General features: G+C 36.8%; 1 non-coding gene across 1 annotated transcript; it reads right to left on the bottom strand.

Moving 5' to 3' along the window:
* Positions 1-1,449: 1,449 nt before the first annotated feature.
* Positions 1,450-1,525, bottom strand: TRNAG-GCC (transfer RNA glycine (anticodon GCC)). The gene has a single exon. It is a non-coding gene; the product is annotated as a tRNA-Gly (tRNA).
* Between the last annotated feature and the right edge of the window lie 11,344 nt (positions 1,526-12,869).

Raw genomic sequence — 12,869 nt, 5'->3', positions numbered from 1 at the left:
GAACTGCACGCCATTTAGCATTTAGTTTTAGTTCTCATTCTCATTCCTTAATACTTATTATTTGCCACCCAGGTTCATTCAATCTGTCTGAATTGTCTAATGACTCTGCATCATTATATTCTGGGACAATATGCTGTATCTTCAAAGAACTCTATTCTTTTTTACAAAGAATCATCTCTCTCATATTTCCTAAGCAGGTTCTTAATTCAGTTCCTTAGACTTCACATTTAAAATATCATTTCCTAACAAGTCTTTTAAGCACAACGTGATCCATTGTATTTTCTCTTGATATTTTCTATAATCATTCCTTTTATTCTTAGCACATCTCAATACTGTAATTCACTTATTTCAAACTAGTTGCTTCTTACACTTTGAGAACAAGACCATCTGTTTCTTTTTTTTTTTTTAACCCATGGTGTATTCTCAGCAGCTAACACAAAATATAGTAGGTAGTCAATAAATACTTGCTAAACTGTCCCCTTCGAAGTGACTTCTTCAAGTACTTAGAAATTAAATTATTTCTTGATTTTTTTTCTTGTCCAATTTAATCATTTTCCAACTTTCTTATACAACAGTTTTGCAATCCTTCTCCATCCTAATTGCTTTTAAAAATGGTTCAAGATGTTTAAAGGCTTTTTGTGTTTTGCAGTAATGAATGCAATTGATTTCATCAGTCTTTATATTTTTCTCATCAAATTGTTAATACTGATATTATTAAACTAACATTTCAACTTCATTTTAAATATTTTAACCTGTCTCATCTCCCTGTGTTTTTATTTCTCTTAGTTAATTGATACACAAATCGATACTCAATATAGTTTTCTGGGAAATATATTCACAATTTCCACTTCATTTCCAAAAGAGGGGTGGCTGTTTAATTATTTTCTGAAGAGCTCTGATTTCTCTTAAGAACCCATCATGATATGATGATGGTTAAGATATATAATGGATACTTTAGATACTACATTTCCAATTCAACTAGAATATAACTTTGAGAAAAATCTATTTTACATAAGGTTTCATTTGGAGAAATGAAAATGATCTTATTACTAGCAAATAAAGAAAACTAAATGTTGACAAATTCTTATTTTATTTTATTTTAATTAGTTAAATGGTGATAGGTGTACGTATGTATCAGAAGACTTGGGATTAATTTCATATATAGACCTTTATGCACAATGCCAGATACTTGAACTTTTTTTTTTTTTTTTGTATTTTTCTGACTGGGATCCACCTGGCATGCCCACCATGGGGTGATGTTCTGCCCATCCGGGGCATCGCTCTGTCACAACCAGAGCCACTCTAGCGCCTGGGGCAGAGGCCAAGGAGCCATCCCCAGCGCCCGGGCCATCATTGCTCCAATGGAGCCTCGGCTGCGGGAGGGGAAGAGAGAGACAGAGAGGAAGGAGAGGGGTAGGGGTGCAGAAGCAGATTGGCGCTTCTCCTGTGTGCCCTGGCCGGGAATCGAACCCGGGACTTCTGCATGGCAGGCTGATGCTCTACCACTGAGCCATCCGGCCAGGACCCAGATACTTGAACTTTTTCAAATACCTTCCCATTATTTCCTTTATAAAAAAAAAAGATGGCAATCGCCATCATGATATGAAAATATTTTCAGTAAACTGTTTACTTCCACTGATGAGTATCTAAGATACAATACACAAAGGTTCTGTTTGTTTCTGTGGTGCTTCAGTGTTTCCCCTCTGTCATTTACTAGTATTTATCCAGAATTGCACAAGATAATGTGGGTGCAGTCTCAGATATACACTGTGAAACTCACAATGTATTCAAAGCTCTGAGACCAATTCTTCCAAAAGTAGAACCTTTATTCTACAATTCTCAGGAGCTACTTCAACTCATAACCACTAAATTCTTTCTTACTTTCAAGAGATTGCTATAAAATCATTCAAGGATAAATAACTAAAGGCTGTGTATCAAACACATTAGACCGATGTAAGTGTTTTGGAGTGTCATGTGGCAATGCTTTTTTTGTTACAATGCAGTTCTGGTACTTTTCCTTTGTATTTTGTTTTTAATTGAAAAAGAATAACAAGAACTCAAATATTACAGGGAAAAAACACAAAACAGTAGATTTGTAAACTGATTTTTATTGACTCTTAACAAAAATATCTTTCTATCTATTTTTTTTTTTTTTAATCAAGTGAGAGGTAGGGAGGCATACAAACAGATGCCTGCATGTGCTCAGACTGGGATACACCTGGCAACACCTTAATGGGTTGATGTTCTGTCCATGTGGGGCTGCTGCTCCGTTGCTTGGCAACCCACTATTTTAGCACCTTAGGGGAGGCCATGGAGCCATCCTCAGCGCTCAGGGCCAACTTGCTCATTGGAGTCATGGCTGTGGGAGGAAGAAGGGGGTGTCGAGAAGCAGATGGTTGCTTCTTCTGTGTGCCCTGATCAGGAATTGAACTTGGGGCTTCCACATGCTGGGCCAATGCTCTAACACTGAGCCAACTTCCCAGGAACACAAAAATATTAATGAGTGAAACAAAATAGTCCATTTTCTAGTATAGTCTTAATAAAGACAGGATAAAATATTCTCTATTATATTATATAATGTCAAAAATGTATAGAATATAGCAGTTTCTAGATGAGACCAGAATATTATGTAATCCTCATATTCTAAAGGGAAATTGGAAGAAAAAACAAAAATCCACAGGTCTATTTAAGGGACTCCTCATTATTACTTTTTCATCTACATAAACTAATATGTGTTTATTGGCAGAGGTGAATGTAACGGTGGGTGCACTGGGTGTGTGCCATGACCCTGACTTCTGAAGGGCCCTGCAAACTCCAACTTTACACATTTTTCTAATGTAAGAGTTCCAATATTTTCTTCTGCACCTGGGGCCTCAATTTACCTTAATCTGCCTCTTTTTATTGGTCATTTGTTGTGGGTTTCATATACAAATATTCTTATTTATAAAATTTTGCTCAATTTTCTTTTCATTTCAGGGCAAGAAAATTTAGCCAAACAATATTTATCTTAGCAGATTAACAGTTGTATTAATCAATCATGTGAATAAACATCTAGCTCCACCATGAATTAATTTCCAGAAATTCGATGCTCAAGTTTTTTTTTTCCAGCGGTATTCATGCTGTCCTCAACATTTGTCTCATGGGTCCACAAACTGTACTTTCAGTGTGACTTGACATCTACCACGTTATTTTTCTGCTTTGGTTATCGTGTTGCTATCAGGGCTCTATGAATCTGTTTCCATGGCTGCCCATTCATTAAAGTACTAAGAAAATTTCTGCATTTTTAGTGCTGATGAAATTTCTGTACTTTAGTTTTTCTTCTCTTCTAAAAAATTGTTTGGTTCACTGCTCATTACCCTTGTGAGTTCGATGAATTAACGTATTCTGTAAATTGTCATTCATTTTTTTCTACTCTTTAGAAAATAGAAAGCAAGATATTCTTTCTTAATTTTTAATATAGTTTTCTAAGAGAGTATTGAAACAGCTATAATTTTTACTTGCTTTTTGTACTAGTTGCTTCTTTCTTAAACTCTGAAATGAGGATAATTAAAGGACAAGTAGGATTGTCAAAATATTTTTCTACTCTAACCCTTCTAAGCTTTTAAAAATTATTTAGAAACTAAATTTAATGTGTTGACATTGGTCCATAAAGACTAATTTTAGTATTTCAAAATTTTTTATAGTTAAGATGATTTGTTTTTCAGTAAGTTTATAATCTCTTATTGCCTATTGGATGTCAGATATAATTGAACATGTTTGTATATCAAAGATGATGGATCTTATTTTTTTAATGTTTCCATTTATTTCTCTTTTTAAATTTTTTATTATTTATCATGTTAACATAAGTTCAAGTGTCACACTCAATATAACTCCGTCATTTCAACCTCCTTGTCTCCCATTACCCCCTTTTCTCCTTCCCTTTGGGATTTGCTCCCCTGTGATCTGTATCTATGTGTTATATATGTATAATTTCACTAATCCCTTCACCTTCTCTGATCCCATCCCTCATCCCCCTTCCCCTTAACAGCTGTCACTCTGCTTCCTGTGACCCTGCCTCTGCTTCTATTCCGTTCCTCAGTTTACTATGTTCATTAGATTTTACATATAAGTGTAATGTATTTGTTTTTCTCTGCCTGGCTTATTTCATTTAGCATAATAATCTTCAAATCCATCTATTCCCCAATATAAAGTAATATTCCCTTATTTTTCATGGCAGCATAGTATTCCATTGTGTATTCCATTCCACTGCTTTTTAATCCACTCGTCCACTGATGGACACTTGGGCAGTTTCCAGATCTTGGTTATTGTAAACAATGCTGCCATAAACATGGGGGTGCATATCTTCTTTAGAATTAGTGATTTGGTATTCTTAGGATATATTCCTAAAAGTGGGATAGCTGGGTCAAAAGGCAGTTCCATTACTAAATTTTTGAGGAAACACCATACTATTTTCCACAGTGGCTGCAGAAATCTGAATTCTCACCAGCAGTACAGGAGGGTTCCCTTTTCTCCATACCTTCTCCAGCAATTATTTTGTTTTGATTTGTTAATGGCCATGCTGACAGGTGTGAGGTATCTCATTGTGGTTTTATTTTTTATTTTTTTAAATTATTTTTATTTTATTTATTCATTTCAGAGAAGAGAGAGAAGGTGGGGAGGAACAGGAAGCATCAACTCCCGTATGTGCCTTGACCAGGCAAGCCCAGGGTTTCAAATCAGCGACCTCAGCATTCCAGGTCAAGGCTTTATCCACTGCACCACCACAGGTCAGGCTCATTGTGGTTTTAATTTGCATTTATGTAGTGACATTGAACATTTTTTCATATGCCTATTGGCCATCTGTATGTCCTCTTTAGAGAAGTGTCTATTCAGTTCTTTTGCCCATTTTTAAATTGGATCATTTACCTTTCTGGTTTGAGTTTTAGAAGTTCTTTATAAATTTTGGTTATTAACCACTTATCTGACATATTGATCAATATGTTTTCCCATTGTATGGGTTGTGTTTTTAATTTTGTTCATGGTGTCTTTTGCTGTGCAAAAGCTTTTAAGTTTGATATAGTCTAATTTGTTTATTTTGTCCTTTATTTCACTTGCCCATGGAGAGAAATCGGCAAAAATATTGCTACGAGAGATATCGGAATGTTTACTGCCAATGTTTTCTTCCATGATGTTTATGGTTTCACAACTTACATTTAAGTCTTTTAACCATTTTGAGTTTATTTTTGTGAATGGTGTAAGTTGGTGGTCTAGTTTCATTTTTTTGCATGTACCTGTTTTATTTTCCCAACACCATTTATTAAAGAGACTATCTTTATTCCACTGTATGCTCTTACCTCCTTTGTGAAATATCAATTGACCTTAAAGGCATGGGATTATTTCTGAGTTCTCTGTTCTGTTCCACTGATCTGTATGCCTGTTCTTCTTTTTTTTTTTTTTTTTTTAACTTTTTTTTAACTTTTTTTTTCAATTATTATTTATTCATTTTACAGAGGAGAGAGACAGAGAGAGAGAGAGAGGAGAGATAGAGAGAGAGAAGGGGGAAGGAGCTGGAAGCATCAACTCCCATATGTGCCTTGACCAGGCAAGCCCAGGGTTTCAAACCAGCAACCTCAGCATTTCCAGGTTGACGCTTCATCTACTGCGCCACCACAGGTCAGGCTGTATACCTGTTCTTATAACAATACCAAGCTGTTTTGATTAGTATGTTCTTGTAGTATAACTTGATATCAGGAAGTGTAATGCCTCCCACTTTATTCCTCATTTTCAAGATTTCTGAGGCTATTCATGTTCTTTTTTGGTTCCATATAAATTTTTGGAATATTTGTTCTATATCTTTGAAGTGTGCTATTGGTATCTTAATAGTAATTGCATTGATCTATAGATTGCTTTGGGTAATACAGACATTTTAATAATGTTTATTTTTCCTATCTATGAACACAGATATGCTTCCACTTGTTTGTATCTTCCTTGATTTTTTTTAATGTCTTATAATTTTCCAAAAACAAATCTTTTACCTCCTTGAAAAAATTTATTCCTACTTTATTTTTTTTGTTGCAATAGTGAAGGGGATTGTTCCCTTAATTTCTCTTTGAGATAGTTTATTGTTGATGTGTAAAAATGCCACTGATTTCTGAATAATAATTTTATATCCTGCCACTTTACTGAGTTAATTTATCAGGTGTAGTAGTTTTTTGACTAAGACATTAGGGTTTTGCTTTTTTATAATTATTGATTTTAATTTATTGTGGTTACCTAGAGACTAGTGTTGCCCCGAATGCATCCCCCTCCCCCATGTTCCCTTCAACATCCCCCAGGCCTCCCTCACCCCAACGCGTTTCCCCACTTCCCTGCAGGATTTGCTTTTCTGCTCTCTATAATGCTGTGTTATATGTATGAATTTCTGAAGAAGATGGACACTGTCATGATGACTTCAAGGTCACCTGTATTCCTTGTTCTAGGAATGTTTCTTGAGGTTACTAGTTTCCCCTTATTATATGTGAATATTAAATGCAGTTGGTCCTCTCATGGGTACAGTTATGCCTTCACGTTGGCTGGCTCTAAGAGTCGACACTGGTCATGCGTATTACACACTGTGCAATGTCTGTCCTGTTGGGCAAATTTATTCTGAAGAGTGTCTGGTGCCTGCTAGACTCCACCTTTGGGCATGCTGCTTGTGTAGGTAGTTAAGTCTAGTGTTGATGTTGTCTCCCTCCACTACCAATTGTGTTGGCTCTAGATCTTTTTGGGTTGGCATCAACTGTTGTTTGTAACCTGCTGTGGGCTACCTGTCTGCAGCTAATGCACTTTTTGCTGTTTGTGTCTTTGTTTTCTGTGCTGGGTAGTGTGGGAGATACCAACCTTTGTATAAAGATTATCTTCCTCCTGCTAAGAGACAACAGCAGCTCTATAAAAACCTCAAGTTCTGCACAATTTGTCTTCACTTTTCAACTGCTTCTCCCCCTCTTGCAGCTGCCTGGTCTTCTCACAGAGTCTTCTGTAGTAAGACTGTAGTGTGGGCTCAGACTGGCCTCACCTAACCAACTTATCTACAGGTTGCACACTTGATGGGTTAGGACAGCTGAGTTTGTGAATACAATATTAATGGGTCCCCCTACTTCAGGGGTCTCTTATTTAGGAGCTCAGTATGGGGAATGTCACCCCTATTTCAGAGCTTAATCCCTCAGCCACTGCTGGATACTCAAATTTTACTTCTCTTCAACATGGAGAACATCAGTTTCAGGCTGAGTGTGGTTGACAGTCCCTTCTACAGAAGTTATTTCAGCTGGTGAGACCCTGATCTCAAGGAGGAAGACTGAGAGACTCCTCTCTTGGGGCTGACTCTGCCCCTCCAAAGGCGGCTAAGCCCCTCAAACAGATCCAAAAATAGAACTCACAAGAACCTACACATAAATGTCCATATTTCAAGCCTTTCTCCTTTCCCCCTGTGGAATCTAGCCATGTACGGCAAGATATCAAGTGCCCAGGCTGGCTGACTGTGAAGCTCCATTCTATTCAATGCACATGAGCCACTGTGCTGGAGCTGATCACAGAGAGTTGAACTCGCCTCCACTGGGCTGGGTTTAAAGAGCCTTTTCTTAAGATACTACTCTAGCAAGGTTTGTTAGGTTCTGAACTGATGCTTTCTGTAGCTGGCCTCGGATGTGCCAGCCCTGGGCTTCCCTGACAGGAATCCAGCACAGATCAGTGGGAGACCATGCCCATGACTGGCTCCCAGCAACCTTCTTTGAGCTATAAGCAATCCAAAGTTTGTGGCTCCCTCTGCTGGGCCCAGGTATACATGGAAATACCAAGCTGAACTCCTAGGCTGGCTTTTACCCACACTGGGTCTGGGGGAAATTCTGCTTAAAACAACAACTTTCCCTAAGTTACACCTCCTGCAGCCTAGTCTGCTGGCTGCTTGTTGGGCTCAGCTGCTGAAAAAACATCTGCTAGAGTCTAGTGCCTGTAGCAATTCAGGTATTAGGAAGGGTGGTGGGTGTGACTCCACCCCTTGGCTCTAGGTATCAGTCTGTCCAGACTTTTTTCACAGACCTCAGTAGGGTGGAGCCCCATGAATCTGGTGGGTTTGGCACAGAGGGGTGGTCTGCCCACTCTCCAGACAGTTTCAGCTGAGTCTCTTGTGAGGTGGAAGCACCAGTCATAGATTTGAGAGAGTGTGGGGGGGAGCTTAGGTCTCAACATCAGAAAACTGAGCCACTGACACGCCCCCTGTTTCCTGGCCTTTCATCATGACTAGGGTAGAGAGATTCCCAAGGGCAGAGCAGTTGCTTTTCCCCAGGCTGATGCTGAACAAAAGAGATGCTCAGCCCAAGAAAGATGGTGACTGCAGTACTGGAAAATGACTCAGCATAGAGGTTCTGGTGGCTGTCCCTTACAATGTCTCTCCTTGGACCTCCAACATTGCACTTTCCTCATGCAACTCCAGTCCTCTCAGCTCTTCTTCCACCAGAGCTCAGGTAAGTGGCTGTGAATGAGATTTTCTGCTCGGGCCCATCTCTGAAAGCACAGTCTCTTTCTCACAGAGAGAAACCCTGCTCTTTTCACTGCTACATGTTGTCTGGGTGCCTCTTCTAGGTTCTAGAGCTCTAGGCTGGGGCTCCAGACCTGGTGCTGAGCACCCACACCTCTTAGGGTGACCCTCTCCACAGTGAGAGTCCCTCCGGACTCAGCCGCCACTTGCTCCTGTGAGCGAAGCAGCCCTTTCGGTGTCTCCACCCTTCCTACCATTCTTGGTGTGACCTTTTCTGCGATCCTTGGTTATAGATTCCTCTTCCTTTAGTCCGAAGTTGGTTTTGCAAGATGATTGTTCTTAAATTAAGTTGTATTCCAATTTGGTCCTGGGATGTGGCAGTTGGAACGTCCACCTACTCCATTGCCATGGTGGAATTTTCCAAAGATGATGGATCTTAATTAAAGCCATTAGAAAGTTTGTAATATGATTTTTGTGTACCTAGGTTATCAACATTCATGCAATCATAGCATTGCTTAATATTTATAGAAAAGTGTACATTTTCTTTAATGACAAATCTTTTTTCTATATAAATTTCTTTTATTCTGAGGTAAACATCCTAGAATGCTCAAATGCTTAGTAAATTATATTATTTCAAGCACCAGATTTTTAAAAAGTTTGTTTACATGCTTTCATCAAAGTAGGTCACACTACCTAAATAATAACTAGCCCATAATAAAAACTTAAATTTTTTTGAGTTTTATTTTTAATATAATTTTTAATTTAGAAGAAATTATAAAGATAATACAAAAAGTTTCTATTTAGCTTTTACTAAGTTTTCCAAGTACTGGCATCCTGAATAAAAATGCTTTATTTATCAAAACTCAGAAAATAAATTACAGTGGTACAGCACTATTAAATAAACTATAGACTATTCAAATCCCATCAGTTCTATTATGAATTCTTAATTCTAAGATTAAATTTAGACTGAAACAGCATTTAAGCATCATTCAGCCTTTGACAGTTTCACAGAGGTTCCTTGTCTTCAAAGACCTTGTAATTTAAAAACTATAGTCTGGTCAAATTTTTCTCTTTAAAATGGATCTTTTTTCAATTTTACTGTGATATGCATTAATGTAATTTATGTTTCTTGTGTTGAAAATTGTTTGATATTCTTGAATCGATGGCTTTATTTTTTAACTGATTTTTTAAAACTTATAAACATTTATTAAAGTATTTTTCTCTCTTCTCTATCTCTTTTGAGACTTTAATGATATATATATCAAACCACCTAAAGTTGTTCTTTAGTTCACTTGTTTTTCTGTTGATTTGTGCTAATTTTCAGATTGCTGTGTGTTTCACTTTTTGTCCATTTTATTTCTATGACTTTAGTTTACTAATTATTTCTTTAGCAATGTCTACTTGAACACCCATTTCATTCAGGGTTTCTTTCACCTCATATTTTCTACTTTTGTGTCAGTACATTTTACTTGTGTAGTCTTCTTATTTTTCACATATCCATTTAGATTTTGGACACATATATTAAATTTTATTTCAACATTTATGCCAATTTTTTATCAGTTTCTACTGATTGATTTTTTTCCTCCTGGTTATGGGTCTTATGTTCTTGCTTCTGTTCATGCTTGCTAAATTTTTTGGGGAAGTCAGACATTGTAATTTAAACTTACTGAGCAAAGATTCCTTTTCTGTACTTCTATAAAGGTTGTGGAATTTTGTATTTTCTCTGATTAATTTACTTGGAAACAGTTGGATATTTTATAGTCTTGTTCTTAAGAATTATTAGACAAATCTAGAGAAATATTTACTGTAGGAAAAATTATTAACCATATCTGAGACATGACTCTTTTTTGTACTCATACTAATGCATCATGAATATTTTCTATTCTGACTAATGAATACAGGCATTGGTCTTTCTCTTGTAGGCATTGTTAAGTCTAATCATTCAGGGTTGTTCTTCCCGTCTTTAGGTAGTTTTCTTAGATTCTTCTGTTGTTCAGTAATTAACTAAAGACTTGTTAGGGCCTTTCTGCAAATTTCTGGTGTTTTGTCTATGAAACTCACTGTTTTCAAGTTCTCTGCCTTGTGTACTCTACCTGCCTTTATCTCGCCTGACTCTCAGATTTATCTCCTTAACACAGGAAGCCAGTCAAATTAGGTCCCTTCTCCCTGTGCCACTGATTGGAAACTTTTTCAAAGCAGTTATGAATGCAGTCATAGACGGCTTTGATTGTTTCCCATCTCTCGGAAGTATTGTCATTATTTGCTGGATGATCAGTCTTGAAAACTATCTTTTATGTTCTGTTTTTATATGTCAGGCAGAAGATTAAATCTGGTCCCTGTTACTTCAACTTGACTGAAAGTATAAATCTAAAATAATTTTTGATTTAAAAAAATTCTTAACTCTAAAAATAATATATGAAATATTAATTTATAAAATTATATATTTATAAGTGAGATAATATATGTATATATGATAAATAATAATATTGAATACATTATTTTAGTATTATGTCATATTCAATTTACCAAATTGCCAAAGTTTTCTGGTTAACAGGTTTTATATACTATTTATTACATTCATTATGCCACAAAATCAGAACTAGATTCATATGTCATTTCTACTAAATTATTAGTTTTACTTTTGACAGTTTCATCCTTATTATATGATATAATGATTTATTGATAAATAATTTTATTAAAACTCATGTTATTTAAAAATTGTTAAATATATTTCCATTTTTCTGAGTGTAGCTTAAGAGTCTATCATTTACATAAAATTAAAAGCTACTGAAACTGAAGACATATTAGGCTCTGGCTGGTTCACTCAGCAGTAGAGCATTGGCCTAGTGTGTGCAAGCTTTAATTCCTGGTCAGGGCACACAGGAGAACTGACCATCTGTTTCCTCATGCCTCCCCCTCCTCACTCTTTCTCTCTTTTTCTCTTCCCCTCCTGCAACCATGGCTCGAATGGTTTGACAAATTAGCCCAGGACACTGACTATGTATGGTTCTGTGATCTCCCCTCAGGTGTTAAAATAGCTGAATTGCCAAGCAATGGAGCAATAGTTTCAGATGGGCATAACATCTCCTGTAGGGGGCTTGTTGGGTGGACTCCGGCCAGGGTACATAAGGAAATCTGTCTGTTTACCTCCCTCCCTCTCACTTAATAATAATTAAAAAAAAGTAAAGAAAAGAAAAATATTTATTGTTACATTCATGCTTTAGTTTATAATTTATTCACTTTTTAAATTGAGAATTTTTTTACTCTTACAATAAAATGGAAGGTGGGAAGAAAAATAATTTATGTTACATTATCTTGATATAATTGAGACCTGCTGATGACATGGAAATATGTATAATCAAGGTCATTGGTAGGACTTAGAACCATATTTCTCTTTTTACAATTATATTTGTAGAAGTAAAATTGGTGAATTAGATTATGTAAGTTTAAATTGTACATTTCTGTGACCTGTATATTGCATGGTGTGCCTACCAAGTCAAATGAACTTTTATTATGTATTTGAAGTCTTTTCCCTTTAGAACCTTCCCAACCCGCTCCCCTCTGGTAACCACAATATATCCTCTATGTCTGAGTTTTTGTTTGTTAGTTTTTGTTTATTCATTTGTTGCTTTCAGTTTTATAATGCCATATGAGTGAAATCCTATGGTCTTTAATTTTCTAAGTTACCCAAGTTTTAGAAATTGTTTTTTGGGTCCATATTCTTTTAATATCAAGGTAATTGTTCTATCAAAAGAAAAGCCTGTTGGCTCAGTGGTAGAGTGTTAGCCTGGCGTGCAGGGGTCCCAGGTTCAATTCCTGGCCAGGGCACACAAGAGAAGCGCCCATCTGCTTCTCCACCCCTCCCCCTCTCCTTCCTCTCTGTCTCTCTCTCCCCCCCCCCACAGCCAAGGCTCCAGTGGAGCAAAGTTGGCCCTGAAATGATGATGACTCTATGGCCTCTGCCTCAGGCACTAGAATGGCTCTGGTTGCAACAAAGCAATGCCCCAGATGGGCAGAGCCTCGCCCCCTGGTGGGCAAGCCGGGTATATCCCGGTCGGGCGCATGCGGGAGTCTGTCTGACTGCCTCCCCGTTTCCAACTTCAGAAAAATACAAAAAAAAAAAAAAAAAAAAAGAAGAAGAAGAAAAGAAAAGTCTGGAATAATACTTCTATAACATTATATTATGAGCAAAATTGCAAAACAGAAAGAATGAATGGTTATTCTATTCTAACTTTACTGAGGCAAACTGTAGTACTTTGTCTAAAGCTGATTATTTATTTTACTGACCCAAAATATTATGGCTACATGCAATGGCAGACATATATCATACTTTACTGAGAGGAGAAAGAGAATATAATTCTTATTCAGATAAGTAAAT

The sequence above is a fragment of the Saccopteryx bilineata genome, chromosome 6 (genome assembly GCF_036850765.1).
Source record: "Saccopteryx bilineata isolate mSacBil1 chromosome 6, mSacBil1_pri_phased_curated, whole genome shotgun sequence".
NCBI classification, from domain to species: Eukaryota; Metazoa; Chordata; class Mammalia; order Chiroptera; family Emballonuridae; genus Saccopteryx; species Saccopteryx bilineata.
This window is presented reverse-complemented; position numbering and strand designations above follow the sequence as displayed.